Source organism: Megalobrama amblycephala, linkage group LG2 (genome assembly GCF_018812025.1).
Source record: "Megalobrama amblycephala isolate DHTTF-2021 linkage group LG2, ASM1881202v1, whole genome shotgun sequence".
NCBI classification, from domain to species: Eukaryota; Metazoa; Chordata; class Actinopteri; order Cypriniformes; family Xenocyprididae; genus Megalobrama; species Megalobrama amblycephala.
Window position 1 is genome coordinate 42,173,432 of NC_063045.1, and position 9,916 is coordinate 42,183,347.

A 9,916-nucleotide genomic window follows, 5' to 3' on the forward strand; every position below is an offset into this window, starting at 1 on the left:
AGGCGTGACCTTTCGGGCAAGGTTCGCTAAACTGCTGTTGAATCACAACACAGGAACCGCTGGCACAATCAGAACTCGTTACAGGATTTCTGAAGGAGGGACTTCATAGAACAAGGAAGTCATCAGCCCGTTTTTATGACAGTGGAAACAGCGTATACAGATAAGTAAATTATGTGAAAAATACTGTGTTTTTTTACATGCGAAACATGAACACATGTTATATTGCACTATAAACACAATCAAAGCTTCAAAAAACCACGAAAAACGGGACCTTTAAGGTTAAATGCATCAATCTGGAGCATTTTGGAAGCTCATAATTAAGAGCTTTAATACAAAAGGAAATGCATTATCATATGCTTGGATATGACTTCAAGCTTAAAATCAATAAACATGTCAATTATTAATCTGAATGATTTATGAAATCAGGTGACCCTTAATAGGCTATTGGTCATTAATTAAGATGCATGAATTGAGTGGTGAACATATTCTAGCATACTTTACCCAATTCTCTGTCCGTTATATCATTTTATAAAACGGGTATTTCTGGTTCTTGATGCTGATGGTCATTTGTCGTGTTTTATTTCTGATAAAGCTCAGCCATGACGCTTCACTGAACAGATCTGTTTATCACTGTGCTGTGCAACACCATTGGCAACCACCCTAAACATCATAAACATCAACATATTGCTTATTCCACATATTTCAGCAAAAGTAACTGTTTATTTTTTATTTAATGGCATATGAGTGACCTCTGCTGGCTTTATGTCATTCACCTTTAATTTTGAGGCCACACCCTCCCCATCAAAAAAAGATCTCATTTTTTTTTTATTTGTGTATCCTTGTTTCCTTTCCGCTTGTCTCAGCTCCACCCCTCTTAGGATGAATATTATTTGTATTGTAGCAATATTAGCTCAAAGGGGAAATATTAATAATTATGAATATTTGAATCAGTTAATCAGATTAACTTGATGTAGCTACATTAAAATTACAATTAATTGATCAGTTTCATTCTGTGAACACAGTATTGATTATTAATTAATTCTAAGAGAAGGGTATTTTTCATGGCCATAGAAAAATAATTCTTTCTTAGCATTTACAGCACTTGAGAGCTGGTAGCAAAATCTAAATAATTTAAGAGGCAATTTATTAGCAGGCAGGGAGTCAGAACCAAATATGTATTGTGCACAAGTTTTATGAATTAAATCACGAACACATAACTAAACTAACAAACACATACATACACAAGTCACACATACAGGCAGAATGAGCAAAGATATTGTGAGATTCTAGAAACATCTTGTGCTCTGTCTCTTTTCATCATGTGATCTTTCTCTGTACACCCTAAAAGGATTCAGGCCTCACGTCACAGTTATAAGTGAACTTATAGTCCTTTTATGTACTTCAGTTACTGAACTGTTAGTTTCACTTCTTATTTTCTAATTATATAATGTACCCCGAACAATAAACCGTGTGCCATGATTGAACTGCACTTTATGTGTCTGTTTAGTCATTGGTACCCAGGTATACCTGCTTTTCTGTGCTAGATCGCTCAACCTGAAAAGATTTTCTTGAAATACTTGATCTCCAAATTATTTTATCTAACAGATATTGAGAGATATATAGAGTTGAACCGGAAGTGGGACAGGAAATGGAACTATGGAGAAGCCAAACAAACAGGAAAGAATCACCAGTATTCATTACAAAGCTCCTTTGGTAACAAAGGAGATTCACACTGTAACTAGCAGCAATTTAGTATATTGTATGATACTTGCATTAGGCCTCAGCCTTTTTGAAGAGCATCTGGATACATTGTTGCCTTAGGAAGTCCTGAGAATTCAGTCCTATGGTACTGAAGTTGCAATCGATGTCTTCTGCGTTGAATGAAGAAGTGATAACAAACTTGCATAGTTAGTTTGAATCTTAGTAGGAAAGAGTCCTTTTCTCTCCTAGTTAAGCACATGGCTGAGGTGCAGGGCAGGCCTAGGCAGAACCCCCCCACTGATGCTGTTTCGGTCAGATCAGCAAGAGAGAGGGAGGAGCATTGTGCGCTGGCTTTTAAGGTCTGGTGCTGGCCATTCCTCCTCTATGTCAGTGGCCAATCATACTTGAGCTTCCGACAGGAAAATTTACGATCTTTGTTTTGAGCAGATTGTGTGCTTGTAACTGAATTGGTTACAGATGGAGAAGAAACTATTAAAGATTCTTGTAATACTAATGTGCCACAGAGTTAGCAGCATGTAAGTTGGAGTCCATTGATACCAAACATGCTACCCATGTGATTTTAGTTAACAATACAGTAGTATGCAACCCTGAAATATTAATACAAAGGAGTTCAAAAGAAAGAATTAATACATTGGCCAAACCCTTTAAAAGGAAAATCATGAGAGGGGAAAATTGGATACATGTTTATACATTTCTCACGTGGTTATATATAGAATATATATATATATATATATATAGTATTGAAAGGGTTTAATTGTCCTTCTTCAGAAAGAATTAAGTCAGAAGTCAGCAAAATTCTTTCTGATTGTAAAATCCTTATCAGATGGTCCATGGCAACTGAGGCCCTTGCACAGGCTTGTCTGTGGGGGAGGGTCATGCAGAGTGAGTTTTAAAGATTATTTCTTCAATATGACAAATAATTGTGTCTGATATGTCTCAGTTGTTACAGTATATTGGAATATTCTTGATCACTCGAGCATCACGTCAAAGCGTCATCAGCTGCGCTCAAGGGATCTCTGCCTATGTTGTTGAAGTTTGGTTATTTAAAAAAAAATTCTAATAAATAATTATAAAGCAAGATGCCCTGTTGAACTATGTGAAGTGTATGGTTTATTTAAACTGCAAAGGTAAAACATAAATAAAAATTATTGTGACAGATGTGAGGAGGGAGGGGAATTTTTTGGTGCGTCAGGTTTTTCAACAAGAAAGACTTTTTGACAAGAAAGACCGTATATACATACTGGGTGCTTCTAATTTCTTATTTTGCATCCTCATTTCCTTTCCTCCCTTCTTTTCCTCATGTCTCAGCTCCATCCCTTTAAGCCCAGGATACATTGCACGATTTTAGCAATCCTATAAGATCATTACAAATCACACTGTGCAACATTGATCTATTAAATTCAGAGGTTGCATCCTTCAAAGGACTCAGACTTCAAAGGCTGCATCATTTCCTTGCATCCTTGGGGGGTGCAGCTAAGATGTAAGGAAAGGAAGTGAGGAAAGGAAACGAGGATGCACAAATAAGAAATATAAGAAATGAGAAGCACCAGTGGTCAGTGTTTAAGTCCAATTTTTTATACCCTTCCTTCGCTAACTTCCCTCCATCTCGTTCACTCGGATGTACGTCATTGCTTACGTTGCACAAGTGCCCACTACTGGTGGAACACTTGCAATAGATTTAAACACCCTAAGCCCTTGATCACTTGGAATCGGATATAGAGCTGATTTATTGAGTTGATTAACTGAATTCTCTCCACTTGAGCTAATTAGGTTAATTATCTGAATCTGCTCCTCTTGAACTTTGTTAATAAAACATAATTTGTTTACATAACATTCTATAGGCCTGTATGTATGCTTGAGATATTGTATGTATTGTAGTCTATGGATCTGCCTGAAGTGTAAATCGTCCCCTTCGAATTATAAGGTTCTATCTGCGTTCTGAGCAGTTTTGATATATTGAGCTTCAAAGTTTTTGCATTCCATATAGCAATTATATGGGGAACAAATTTCTTTCAAACATAAAAAAGACAGGGACCTAAATGTACAATATCAAAATCCATGGGGAACAAATTTCTTTCAAACATAAAAATGACAGGGACCTAAATGTACAATGTACAATATCAAAATCCTCTCAAATTTGTAAATGGGGGTTTTTGGAACAGGTTAAATGAAGATAGAACCTTCTAATTCTAAAAAAAAACAAAAACAAAAACAAAAAAACACTTTGCTTGGAATTATAAGGTTCTATCTGGCAAAAAAATTAATTGAAGCAATTTTCAAGAAACACAAACAGTTTACTTATTTGTTTTAAAACATAAAATTAGTGTTGTAACAATGTGTTGACATGCATGAGAAAGTTAAATTTAATGGTTTGGTTTAATGGTTTTAAATGGTTTAATGGTTTTTATGAAACTTATTTCATATTTTAAATGAATACTATTTTCTTGTTCAAGTTAAGCATAAAAGGCAGTGCTAAATATTTTGTCCAGTGCAGATGTTAAATTTAGGTAGGAATATGATGGGTAATTCAACACATTATTGTCATAGTGCTCTGAGACTTTGGTAAGATCCAAGTGCAGTTTATTAGTAAAATCCAGAATCAAAGTCACAGCCAGGCAAGGGGTCAAAACCCATGAAAAACAGACCACACAAACAACAAGCAGGAACACACAGGTAGACAGGGAAATCCAAAGACAGACAAAAATCCAATAAACAGAAAACATGAAACGCTCAGAAGTGCAGATAACAATTACTAAACCTCGATGAAACTAAAAGAAACAAACTGGGTATAACCAGACAGACACTAACAACATAAATGATAACAGCTCTCTCTCTCTCTCTCTGTGATTTTATTGGCGGGTCGCAACCAACTTGTTCAGGTGCATACCGCCACCTACTGTACCGGGGTGTGCAACTTCAAGGCTTCATGTACTTAAAGATGATGAGAGAAAAAAAAAAAAAAAAATGTATTATAATCCTATATTCTGTGCTCTAACCTTGTATCTTTAAGAAAATTAAATAGAGCTTTACTACATTCCCACATTTTCTCATCTGCCCCCAAAATCCCTTTCAAACTCCATTCTAGTTCCAACTTGTATATTTTATCTTGCAAGATCCTCCTTTCTACATTATATTTTTTGCACCTCATAATGATATGCTCCACATTTTCTGTAACATTACAGTCATCACAATTATCTGACATGCATTTTTCCATTAAAAAAAGGGTTGCTTTTAAGCCAGTATGTCCAAGTCGTAACCTTGATAAAATCACTTCTTCTCTTCTGAATTTCCCTTTAAAAACCTTGACATTAATCGATTTCTGAATATTATAATAATGTCGTCCTTTGTTATCTATATCCCACTTTTTCTGCCATGCTTCTCTCACTTTTGTTTTAATGATAACAGCTGTGTGCAATGATCAATGATGACTGGGACAAAGGATTATGGGAGATGGAGTCCGTTATCGTGAGACAGTAGTCTGGGGTGGAGTGCCCTCTGGTGGCTAACAAGGGCATTTCAGCGGGTGATCATGAAAATTATTGCAGGAACCATTTAAGTTTGTTTCCTTTTTGTAACGCAGTTCGTATATACGGGAAGAAGGAGGCGGGAACCGGCGAACATTCAACAAAACTTTAATACCAAAATAAACAAAGAACAAAACGAAAGTAATGCCGGCAGACCCTCGCAGACGTCTGCCGGCCACACAAACATAATAAAACATAAAATAATATCCAGGCCTGGTCCTCTCTCGTTCTTCACTGTCGTCGCTCCTCCTTTTATGCTCCCAGAGCTCCTCCGTGAGAGACTCAAGGCCGGTGCGCCTCCCAGGTGGGGCTCATTAACTTTCGCGCCACCGGCCTCGCGCCGTTCCCTTACGGCTCTCGCCCGCCCAGGTTGCCACACTTTTGTTTATACAGAAAGCAGCTACTGTAATACATCTGACCAGGACTATGTTCCACAGAAAGTGGGACATGTGAAATGGCTTTCTCTCTAGACATCAGTATGGCTGAAATAACATGCTAACGTTTATTGTAGTAATAAGACCCCATCAATTAAATTATTGACTATTTGACCATTAAAGCTTAATGTAAGGCATTTTAAGACTTAAAAAACTGCAAGAAAACAGATAATGCTTCAGCAAAGGTGTTTAAAAAAGTTTAATAAACATTGAAAAAAATTTCACTGACTATTTATTATTAAAAATATTTCACATTTAAAATATTTAAATTACTTCAACTATGCATACTTTATAGCTACATTCAGCTCAATACAAGTACATGGGATGGATCAAGGTTAAAACATAACCTAATATATACATAACTTTCCCTCAAAGACATGACTGGAAGAAAGCAAATAGACTACAAAACCCGGACCTATCCTCTTAATAACGCTGCCGGCTAGCGTGATGTCTAACTGAAAATAACTCCTCAGCAATAGATACAGCAAAAAAAAAAAAAAAAATACTGTAATTCCCTAGAATTTGGGCTGCTGTCATTGACAAGATCACAAATAAAATAGTTGATCATGAGGTTTCTAATAAACATTGTGTTGTGAGAAATTATTTAGTCTTCTCTTCACTGATTTAGCGTTTTTCTGCGCTCTCTTCTGCTATCGAAAGAAAGCTGATCCTGATTGGTCCTTGGGGATTGGTTCGAAGTGCTGATTGGTTCACGCAGATAGAACCTTATAGAACCAAGTTAGAGTTCGACTTTGTAGATAGAACCTTTTTGTTTTCTAAAAAAAAGTCCCAAAATGTACACAACTTAAAAAAAAGAAACATCACATAATGTAAATAAGTTGTCTCAGAATATGAATATGTGAATAATTGAATTTTGACAAAAATGTCAGATAGAACCTTATAATTCCAAGGGGACGAAATGTTGAGAAGACTTGCTCCCTCTGTCAAAATAAAGGGCTCGAGGGTCTGTCCAAATAAAATTCCCTCATCCACTTGACGAAGTTGGATGCATGTCAAAATGGAGGTGGGAATTCACTCGAGGGGAAGTGCTTAGGGAAGTTTGCGAGTATATGTCTAAAAGTGGAGTTAAACACAGCCCTGTGTATCCTCTCATACTGTAGCTCCTCTGGAAGCTTCCTCATTCCTCATTCCTCACCTCCAGAGAATTGAGATGTCCTCCAAGATGGCTTTCTTTCATCGGTTTCTGTGTCACATTGCTGGAGGACAGAGGCAAGGAAAAGAGGAAGCATCAATCTGAGTATTGAGAAACACCCAAATTCTTCTCATGCGGGAGATACATTGACATGTGCATGCATATGCATGTGTGTGTGTGTGTGTGTGTGGATGCCCTCAGTTTCTGAAGTTAAGAGGGATTATTGTTTTAAGTTTGAGTTATCAACCTTATTTTTCAACGCAGAAGTAAGCTATTTTCTGTGAATGTGCATGTGAAGTTAACACTGTGAACTTTAGATTCACTAGCCACTGGAAGAATGACAAAATGGAAGGTAGTTATTTGAATTATTTGAAGTTTTAAATATGGATATTTTCTAAAAAAAACACATTGCTTCACTTCAGAAGGCCTTTATTAACCCCCTGGAGCCATATGGATTACTTTTATTATGGATGAATGCATTTTTTTTTGGCTTCAAAATGTGTTTAAACTAAAAGAAGGAAAACAAATGTTTTCTCATGCAGAGAGATAAGCATATGTATGTGTGTGAGGAAAGATCATATATTGTATTAAAAATGACAAAGCCATGAGAAAAGTTAGTCTCTGTTTTTATTTGAGCTCCATCAGATGGGGCATTACATCTAGGCAGTGTTGGGTATAATGCATTACTAAGTAATTAATTACTGTAATTTCATTACTTTTCCCTTGAAAAAGTAAAGTAAGAGATTTTTCTTAATTTTTATTACAGCTACTTCTGATGTAATTGCATTAAATATGGTATATACTATTGAAAATTCTGTATAAAACAACAGTGGATTTAACACCAAAATTTAACATGTAATGTTAAAATGAATGTTTTTAATGTACTGTAACTTTCTCCCTTTAAATACTTTGGCCAGTCCAAGAATAATTTATGCAATTTTATATTATTTATTTGAAAGAATGAAAAGAGCATTTCATGCCTATCCTTGTATTTTTCAACTGAAGTTGATATGGGATTTAGAAAGTAATTAGTGATTGTAATGTCTGTTTTGGGTTTGGTTTCATGTTGTCTTTTATTTTGTAGTTTAATCCATGCTTCCGGTTTGTCATGTGCTTCTCTTACCCTCATGTGCCATGTGCTCCCTTTGTGCATGGGTCATGTTCTCAATAGGCTTGTTCGAGATGAACTACACTAGCCTGCCACCAGTTGGCAAGATCTGCCTTTTGCAGGCGGGGGAGGAGTACAGAGACGGCCGTCAGGTCGGACACTTTGTGCTTTCCGTAGTGTGATGAACCAACGTCATTCATGGCAGACCACGTGATTTTTGCGTTGATTGTAGCCAAATATGTGGATGCGATTGAAATTCCCATGTTTTGAATATCAGATATTCAATATCAATATTGGTTAAATACAGGAACTTGTCTAAGAAAAAACACACAACACATGTCGTCCTTGTCATCACAGAATCTGACCAATGAGAATAAAGTGTGTCATCATTAAGGCTTTCGCAGCCAATTTTGAGCAACTGCAGCACCTGACCTAGGCGGGGCTGGTCTCATTTTGCCCTCACGGTACTTGTCATTGTCATGTGGTTATGAGTTCTGGTTGTTCATTGGTTGTCATGTGTTGCCCTTGTCTAGTATATTAATGCTGACTTCTCGTGCTGTTGGAATTATCGTAAATACTAGTTTCCTAGTAAAAAAATTGGACGCCCTCTCAAGTCAAAATTTTAACGCGATGAGCTCGTAATCACTACTTCAGAAGTGGGAAGTAGGAAATTTCCAATAGCATGTGAAGGCAGCATAATCCCTCATGTTTGCCATGTTAGTTTGTTGTGTATTGTTCACTGTACTGCTGTTTGGTGAGTTCATGTTTTGTTCTAGTTTCATGTCATGTCATGTCAAGCCACGTCTTTGTTTATTTTCGTACTTTGGTCACAATCATTGAATAAATCTGCACTTGGGTTCTCAACGCTTGCCATCAGTGGACTTTATTACAGTAATAATTACATTACTTTTTAGCAGAGGTGTAAAGAATACCTGAAAACCATACTTGAGTAAAAGTACACATACCTTACATCGAAAATGACTCCATTACAAGTTATAAGTAACCAATTCCAATACGACTTGAGTAAAAGTCTTAGAGTATCTGATTTTAACAGTACTTAAGTATTTTACTCGTACTGAATGTAGGTTCAAAGATGCACTAGTCCTCGGCACCTAAGAGACATGCCATTGAAAATAAGAAACAGTTGATTTGTAAGATGAGAAATCATGTTTATTTTCTACCTCAACACCTCAATATTGCAATAAATCACGGTTGACACAACAACCTTTTAAACGTCTACAAACTCTCAAGTCTCAGTTAAGCTCAAGTGCACAAAAAGGCCTTAAGTAAAAATATCCTTCATAAAGGTCTTGTCAATACAGAGGATAAATAAAATAATGTTAAGTAAAATTAAATAGTCAAAGTCTACTTGCACTGGATGAGCTGGTTTCGGTCTTATCACCGGCTGCAGTCGTGACCTCATCTCCTAAATCAAACACGTGCGATTCAGAAACTACCTGCTAATGCACTCGCATTCATGTAAAGTACCCTTGTTGACGAGTTTGGGTAAGTAAAGGCAAAACGCACAAGATATAGTACCTTCAATGTCCTGTATATGGTGATATCACTTCTTTATTATAGCAGAAACAAACTGCTGCAGATAAAGTAAGGTGCCATGTAAAATGTAATTTGTAATTGCATTACTCATCACAAATGTAATGGAGTAAAAAGTACATTTACTTGTTCAAAATTGTAATCAAGTAGAGAGTAAAAGTTGATAATATATTTGATACTTAGTACAACTACAAAGTAGCCAAAAAGATACTTAAGTACAGTAACTAATTACATTTACTTAAATACTTTACACCACTGCTTTTTAGAGAGAGTAATTAATACAGTAATCTAATTGAAGATGAAAATGCAATTAGAAGCTAGTGATTCATTACTTTTTTAGAGCAACATACCCAACACTGCATCTAACATTCTCTTGCCATTTACTGTCACTGTCAGGGACTTTTTCTGGAAAGAATTTAAT